Raw genomic sequence first — 7,284 nt, 5'->3', positions numbered from 1 at the left:
TTTATGTTTCTGAATAATTATTTTGTTGTTTTAGTTGTGTTTGACATTAACTAAACACTTGTTTAATGTAGTCACTTGGATTTCTATTTAATCTTATTATGATTTTCTATTGATTCTTCTTCTTTATTCTAATCTATATAATGTTTGCTTAATGCTAGTAAATACTTGATCAATATTTGCTTTATTTATGATTTTGATTCAAAATTTGAAAGATGAGAATTGAATATGCTATCGTTATATAGACATAGGTTACATATTGGACAGAAGTACATGTATGGGTTGTGTAGTAATTAGGTTTCTATGCTTAATGCCTGCTATATGTTTAAGTTTATCACAGAGATGTAGAAAACCTGGATATAGGTTGAGATATTATATCTTGAAAAAGCATAAGAATCGATTTATGTTAACCTGCAATTATAATAAGAAGAAAGAATTTTAGAACTGATTAATAAAATTAATAGAATGAAAAGTTGATGAAGTTAACACCCTAGGTTTTTAATTATTGAATTAATCTTTATTTTTGCAAAGTTTATTTTAATTTTAAGTCTTAGTTTAAAAATCACTCTATTTTCGACAGCCAAATAGAAATTTAAAAGCATTTATTGGTAATTGGTTAATAGTCCTTCTGGGAATGATACTTTATTTACTATCTATATTACTTTAATCAATTACGTATACTTGCGTATCATATTTTCGCTATCAAGTTTTTGGCGCCATTGCCGAAGACTTAATTTCCAATATCAAAATTAATTGTTTTTTGTTCTAATTAGGTTTTTATATTTTACACTCATTCGGATCGAGGTTGTATTGTGTTTCATAAATGATTGTTATATGTGGGGAAGTAGACAAAAGGAGCTCATACTGGTAGATCATGAAATAGAGAGAACGTGCAAACAAAATCCAAAGATAAAGAAAAGGCTGGATTTTGCCATGGCTGAGAATCAAGGAAATGTAGCAAGCAATGCTCCTAATGTTAGCAATATCCCAAATATTTCAGAAGTCTCAGTGGAAAGAGGACCAAGGACGCTTAGAAACTATGTACTTCTTACTGTCACAGGAGTGCATTCATGCATTAGACACCCCACTATTGCTGCAAATAATTTCGAGATTAAGCCAACAATATTACAAATGGTGTAGTCAACTGTTCAGTTTGGGGGGTTGCCCATGGAAGATCCTAACTTGACGATGCGATTAGACTTAGATTATTCTCATTTTCTCTACGAGACCAGGCAAATAGTTGGCTAATTTCACTGCAAGTTAATTCTATCACAGCATGAGAGGAGTTAGCCCAGAAGTTCTTAGCAAAGTTTTTCCCTCCAGTAAAAGCTGCGAAATTGAGAGGGGAAATTAATAATTTCTATCAAACTAAAGGGGAATCATTGTATGATGCATGGGAAAGATTTAAAGAGTTGTTAAGGAAGTGCCCACATCATGGTACAGAGAAGTGGATGTTGGTCCATAATTTTTATAATGGGTTGAATGGTACTACTCGTACCATAATAGATGCTGCAGCAGGAGGTGCATTCATGAGCAAGAGTGTTAATGAGGCATATGAATTGCTAGAGAAGACGGCAATGAATAACTACAAATGGCCAACAGAAAGGGGACAAACCAAGAAAGTGCCTGGTGTGATTGAATTAGATGCCATTGCAATGCTTACAGCGCAAGTGGCTTCTTTAACGAAGCAATTACAATAGAGAAACTTGTCAGCCCAAACCATGCAAGTTCAGAATTTATGTGGGGCACGTGGGAATACTCATCCATTAAATCAGTGTCCTGCCATGGATATAAATAATTTGCCTATGGAACAAGTTCAAGCCACAGGAAATAGCCAAAGGCCAGCCAATAACACATATTCCATGTTCTACAAGGGTGGCAGAATCACCCTAACTTGTCTTGGAAAAATAATCAAGCTGCACAACAACCTTTCCCTCAAAGTTAGAAAAATTTCCAGCTCCACAGCCACAATCACATCAGCCCGATGTACTGAACCAATTCATGACAGAAACTAGGGCATCTATCAAGAGTTTGGAGACTCAAATGGGGAAGTTGGCTACTGTAACGCTCCGGATAGCCAAGACCGTTACACTGTGTGTTTATAAAGGTGCAAGACTTGCTAATCAAGTCATTTAATCAAAACTTGTTACCAAAACTGTAGTTGAACTAGGGTTAAAAGATTTTGGTCACAAAAGCTACATTTCTAACAAATAAGCATTTTCTATTTAGTAGACCAAGAAGGTGCAAGACTCAACACAGGCGCCGAAATAAGTCGTCGCTTCAGCTCTTGAAAACTGTCTTCACATTTTTCTGACCAAATAAACTTCAAATTCTTCCGTGTCAATTCTGTCATCGGTGTCGGTATCTTCGAGAAGCCTTCCACAAATCTTCTGTAATAACCCGCTAGACCAAGAAAACTCCGCACCTCCGAGGCGTTCCTTGGCCTCGGCCAATCCCTAACTGCCTCCACCTTAGATGGATCCACCTTAATCCCATCTGCACCACGATATTTCCAACGAATGTCACTTCTGGTATCCAAAATTCACATTTCTTAAACTTGGCGTACAACTGATGCTCCCTCAACCTCTGAAGAACCTGTCAAAGATGAAGCTCGTGCTCTGCCTCTGAACTGGAATACACTAAGATGTCGTCGATGAAGACAATAACGAACTGATCCAGAAAATCCTTCAACACCCTGTTCATTAGGTCCATGAAGGCTGCTGGGGCATTGGTCAAACCAAACGACATGACCAGAAACTCATAGTGCCCGTACCTCGTTCGGAAGGCTGTCTTCGGTATGTCCTTGTCCTTGATCCTCAGCTGGTGATAATCAGATCTAAGATCAATCTTTGAGAACATCGTCTTACCCTGCAGCTGATCGAACAAGTCATCAATCCTTGGTAGGGGGTACTTATTCTTGATAGTCAACTTGTTCAATTCCCTGTAGTCTATGCACATTCTTAAAGTCCCGTCCTTCTTCTTCCCAAATAGAACTGGAGCACCCCACGGCGAGTAGCTAGGCCTAATAAACCCCAAATCCAGAAGCTCCTGCAACTGTATCTTCAATTCTTTCAGTTCTGCTGGTGCAATCCTATATGGTGCCCTCGACACAAGCTCTGTCCCCGACGCCAACTCAATGACAAATTGAATCTCTCTACGCGGCGGCAACCCCGACAAGTCCTCAGGGAACACATCCAAGAACTTGTAAACAAATCTGGTCTCTTCCAGTCCTACTGGTAGAACCCTGGTGGTATCCACCATGCTAGCCAGAAAACCTATACACCCTTCTTGTAACAGATCTCTGGCTCTCAGTGCTGATATCCTGGGTACACGGGGTCCATGTACCGCTCCCACAAAAATGAAGGGGTCCTCGCCCTCTAGCTCAAAGGTCACCATCTTCTTCCTGCAGTCAATAGTAGCTCCATATCTAACCAGCCAATCCATACCCATAATCATATCAAAGTCCTCCATACTCAACTCAATCAAATCTACTGACAACTCTCTACCATCAACTATCACTGGCAGTGCTCTAATCCATCTCCTAGATACTACCAGTTCCCCTGTAGGCAAAATAATCCCAAACCCTGAAGTACAATACTCACTAGGTCTACACAGCCTATCAATCACCCTACTAGAAACAAACGAATGTGTAGCACCAGAGTTAGTCAATACAGTAAAAGGAGTGTCAACACTAGAAAGTTGACCTGTCACTACTGAGGGACTAGCCTCAGCCTCAGCCTCCGCCTGCGTCAAAGTAAACACTAGAGCTGGAGTCAAGCTATCTACCTTCCCCATATCTCCCTTCTTCACTGTCGGACAATCTTTCTTGAGGTGGCCCACCACCCCGCACACATAACAGGCCTTAGCCTGACATTTGCCCGAATGGCGTCTTCTGCACCTCGTGCACTTAGGGTAAGTCCTCCATGAATCACCACCTCCCTGACGGCCACCCTGAGTACCCTGACCTCTCCTATCAGGACCAGGAGCAGTCGAAGCATCAGGGGTCTTCCTTTTTAAATCACTGGGGCCTCTGCCCCTACCAGAACCAGAATATGGAGGAACCGCCCTGCGGCCCTCCCGCCTCACTGCACTCTCCCTCCATATCTTATTTTTCGCTTCCTCAGCGGTAAGAGCCTTCTCTACAGCCTGGGCATAAGTTTTCCCTCCAGGTACTATTGTAATTCTCACATCTCGGGCTATCATCGCGTTTAGCCCTCTAATAAATCTGTCTTGCCAGCTGCATCAGTAGGCACAAGATCTGGTGTGAATTTCGCAAGTCTGTCAAACTTTAGGGCATATTCTGTAACGGTCATGCTGCCCTGAACCAGCCCCACGAACTCATTTATCTTCGTCGACCTGATGGCAACATTATAGTACTTCTGACTAAATAGGTCATTAAATCCATCCCAAGTTAAAACAATAACATCCCTGGTCTGTGATGCTACTTCCCACCAGATTCGGGCATCCTCTCTCAGCATATATGTGGTGTAGGCCACTCTATCATAACCATCTACCCTCATAAAGTCCAGGATAGTAGTAATCATGGTCATCCACTGCTCAGCCTTCAGTGGATCTGGTCCTCCCTCAAAGATCGGGGGCTGCTGTTTCCTGAACCACTCATACAACGGTTCCCATCTATTCCCAACCTCTACCAGCTGTAGAATAGGTACCACTGTAGGTGGCACAACGGGGGCAACACTCCCTGATGGAGCTACTACCGCAGAATTTGGATCTGTTCATCTTGGCTCTGTATCCGAGCCTGCATGTCTGCCATAAGCTGCTGCCATTTCTTAGGGACTGGCGGAGGGGTCTGGCCCTGATCATCATCTATAGTCTTAGACCTGCCGGCTAGTCGCGTAGATTTTCTTGGATGCATAATTATCCAAGTCAATCTGCAATCAACGACTCGTCAATCAGACTATGATGACAGGGTAATAATCCTTTCATGATCCATCACTAGAACTCCAATCATTCACAAGCAATCAATTTATAGCAATTTATCCAAATATTCATCCATATATTCATTCACATGCATAGCAGTGCTGATAAGCACGCCTCAATATCATCATGCAATAGTCAAGGGCCAGGCCCTATCAGTATCTCATGCTCCCTATTAATCAAGTAGATTTCAACAGTTGTATCTCATTCAAATCATTTAAGCACGTAGTCAAGTATACACAATTTACCAAACCCTGAGTCGAGCTTGGTTTTCGCGGTGAATGTACATGTCCAGCCAGTCTTTAGGAACCCTTAAACTTAGGACGCTCTGATACCAAGTTGTAATGCCCCGGATAGCCAAGACAGTTACACTGTGTGTTTATAAAGGTGCAAGACTTGCTAATCAAGTCATTTAATCAAAACGTGTTACCAAAATTGTAGTTGAACTAGGGTTAAAAGATTTTGGTCACAAAAGTTGCATTTCTAACAAATAAACATTTTCTATTTACATGGGATCCCAAAAGTAATAAGTTAAAGACAGTTTACAAAAGATTTAAGATCTAGATACAATGATTAGCCAATCTAAGGCAAAACAGATGGTTAAGCATTTTCGTCCTGTTCCACTCCTCGACCGTGGCGGCCGAACAGCTGACTATGTACATTCAGCCCCGCAGCTCTCCATCTCAAGACTGGTCCAACTTGCCTTTGCCTTTACCTGCACCACGTAGCACCCGTGAGCCAAGGCCCAGCAAGAAAACACAATAGCAAAGCACAAACAATCAATAGACAATCAGGCATCTCATACCGCATAAGCATGTACCCAACAGTTTAAGCATTCATGTTAACCAAGTATTCAGCATACCAAATATATCATTTCACATCAACAATCAATTCACATGTGATAACTAGGGTTAATGCCCATAGGCCGCACCCTCTATTTATCCCACTGACTCCGACCCACTTAAACTGAGCTCAGTGAATATTAAGCTGTCCTCGGCTACCAGTGGCCAAGCCGCGCCCTATGCGCAAGTATAATTTATGGCACCCTTAGGCTGTTTATCACATTTCCCATGGCATAATACCATCTATGACATTTTACAGGTATAGGGGGATCGTAGTCCCATCACAAACACATAACCGGGTGCAGTTTTCTTACCTTTAGATTTGCTAGCTTTGTTCAATTTGATCCTTGAGCACGATCCCTCTTGAGCCCTAGCGTACACCTAGTCATAGCCATAGGTCAGAATCATCACCAAGCCTCAAATCCAAAACCTAACCTCGGGACCAATCCCGAGCCCTCGAGAATCCCGAATTCCACCAAACGGGGTGGTGGAATCAAACCTCGAACCCCCGAGCAAAAATCCTTGAAAATAACCCAAAAACCATTTTCTGGAAACAGGGTAGCGCCACAGCGCTCTAAGGAGGGCGCTACAGCGCTACAAATAGAGACTTAAGCGCCCAGACCACTCAGCCTAGCGCTACAGCGCCCAATGGCTAGCGTTGTAGCGCTAGTCATAGCACAGCAAATCTTGCCTTTTCCTCCTTCGATTTTCCCCGAGCCAAACCTTACCAAAACTCTTCCAAACTTCAACCAAACAAAAAAACAAGCCTACCAACATCCTCCACTCATCCCAAGCATCCCAAACACACATAACCCAATCACATGCACCCCTAAACAAATAATTCACCATAGTTGAACCTAGAGTTCAGAAACTCAACAAAACAGCCACTGAACCACAAAACTTAAACTAGAATTCCTTACCTTTTCTGGATGAGCTTAGCCTAGGTTATCCTCCTCAATAGCTTGGCCTTCACCTCCTCAGAGCTCAGCTTCAACTTTCCTAAAATTCCCCACCAAAACTCAACTTAAATTCCACAACAACACCAAGAACTAAAAACTAAAAAACTACCCTGAACCTTACCTCACGTGAATGGATTGCTCTTGCTAAATCCTTGCCAATTCTTCAAGCCAGTCCAAGGACTCTAGCCTCAAGCTTCTACTCTGACTTTCCCTGAGTTTCTGCCCCAAAAGACCTCAAGAATTGATGGAGAAGAGCTTAAACCGAGAGAGAGAAAATAGAGTTCCTATTTCCCTTTTATTTTTTCCTTCTCTTCTTTCTTTTCTTTCCTTCAAAATTCCAGCCCTTTCTACACAATCCACTAAGGCATAAAGCCTAATAACATTTATCCTTTATAAGCCAAATGACCACAATACCCTCCCATAAATCCTAAGCCTTTTAATCCACATAGGGGCATTTTGGACATTTCACCCAATTCCCGCTAATTCCATGAATGTCTCTAATATTTACCGCTTACCTCCTGATTCCTAACTAATCACTAGTTATATTC

General features: G+C 41.9%; 1 non-coding gene across 1 annotated transcript; it reads right to left on the bottom strand.

Annotated features, from left to right (window-relative positions):
- Positions 1-1,331: 1,331 nt before the first annotated feature.
- On the bottom strand, positions 1,332-1,438 carry LOC133807801 (small nucleolar RNA R71). The gene has a single exon (XR_009879693.1). It is a non-coding gene; the product is annotated as a small nucleolar RNA R71 (small nucleolar RNA).
- Between the last annotated feature and the right edge of the window lie 5,846 nt (positions 1,439-7,284).

This window comes from Humulus lupulus, chromosome X (assembly GCF_963169125.1).
Source record: "Humulus lupulus chromosome X, drHumLupu1.1, whole genome shotgun sequence".
Lineage (NCBI taxonomy): Eukaryota > Viridiplantae > Streptophyta > Magnoliopsida > Rosales > Cannabaceae > Humulus > Humulus lupulus.
Note: the sequence above shows the minus strand (reverse complement) of the source record. Positions and strands in the feature narration are given on the sequence as shown.